The sequence below is a fragment of the Penaeus monodon genome, chromosome 20 (assembly GCF_015228065.2).
Source record: "Penaeus monodon isolate SGIC_2016 chromosome 20, NSTDA_Pmon_1, whole genome shotgun sequence".
Taxonomy (NCBI): domain Eukaryota; kingdom Metazoa; phylum Arthropoda; class Malacostraca; order Decapoda; family Penaeidae; genus Penaeus; species Penaeus monodon.
This window is the reverse complement of record NC_051405.1, coordinates 44,729,953-44,731,234: the sequence shown is the minus strand read 5'-3', so window position 1 is coordinate 44,731,234 and position 1,282 is coordinate 44,729,953. Positions and strand designations below refer to the sequence as shown.

The 1,282-nt window shown below is 41.2% G+C and overlaps 1 long non-coding RNA gene across 1 annotated transcript in view; it reads left to right on the top strand.

Moving 5' to 3' along the window:
- Positions 1-440: 440 nt before the first annotated feature.
- Positions 441-1,282, top strand: part of LOC119585866 — a 47,808-nt gene continuing 46,966 nt past the window's right edge. The window contains exon 1 of the long non-coding RNA XR_005229909.1: positions 441-502. This is a non-coding gene — a long non-coding RNA (uncharacterized LOC119585866). The remainder of the gene's footprint in view (positions 503-1,282) is intronic.

Genomic DNA, 1,282 nt, shown 5'->3' with positions numbered 1-1,282 from the left:
AATAGACGAATATCGATTCAATTTCTTATATATCGAGACAAGTTGAAGGGTATGTGATATCGCTTGTACACTTATTCATTAGTGAATGATCTTTGATATCCTCATTAAGATAAACACTTTCCTTCTTTCACCTTGGCCTCCAGTCTTAAAAAAATGAGAATCACTCCGTCAATCAAAGAATTTGGCCAGGATGTTAAAGCTTTATCATTGTATTTCACGGACCATGATTCACCATATTGTTAAAAAATATATATTCTCACGTTACATCAAATCAACATCGCTATTGAAAATGAGACAAAGCATTGATGTATTTTCAAAAACATCAACAGTTTCTCCGATATAAAACCCGAAAACCATCTCAAATGAAAGATCGTATAGTCACCCCTACGTCCTCCTCTCCCCCAAGGTTTTCTATGACGGCGACAAAAACAAACGTCAAGGAAACTAGTAGTTGAAGCGACCGACTTGAGGCTGAAGGAAGACCTACTGAACTCACCTGCTGGTAATTTGCATTCCCTGCCAATTATTGCTAATTACGCGTCTCCTGCTGGGGGGCGGAGGGCGACCTGAGCAGGGAAATGGTAGAGGGGACGGCTGTAATCCCTTTAGAAGGAGGAAATTGGCTTCTCGAGGCGGTGTTTGGAGGGAGTAACGTGGGTGGAGGAAAGGATTTCGTGTAGGTTTTTCGAGTTTTATTTCCTTCGGATTTGTTGCTGATTTTGCGGAATGTCACTGGAAAGTTGACTATTAAAAAGAGTTATAAACTACAGCAATGAGACATTCAATTTTACATTATCTATGCCTGGTAAATGATCCTTATTGTATATTAATGTTATATCTTCAATGTTTCGCTTTTCTTTATATACGTAGGCCTATACGATAACAAAACATACATGTATACCTCTGATGAATGTTTACAAGAGAACTTTGCAACTGCCACTAGCCAACAGGTCACACCTACACATACTTCACTGGCCTCTGGCCCTTTGGTGCACGAAGAAAGGCAAACGAGGCCTACCCAGTGCAGTGCGGCAAGGCACAACTTTCAAGCCGTTTGGGGATTTTTGTGTCGAGTAAGGAATCGGTGTATGCTCGCATCTCCCTAGGATACATTGGGGTGTAAGTTTTCAACCTGTAGAGGGACTGCAAAAGGCATGCAGGCCACAGTGATTGCTTGGCAGTGGCAGGATGACCATGATATGTAGTCCTTTCGTTGCAGATTGCAGAAAATTTCTGTTGGATTTAATGACAAGAGAAAAGAGTCATTCTGAAAGTTGTGGAG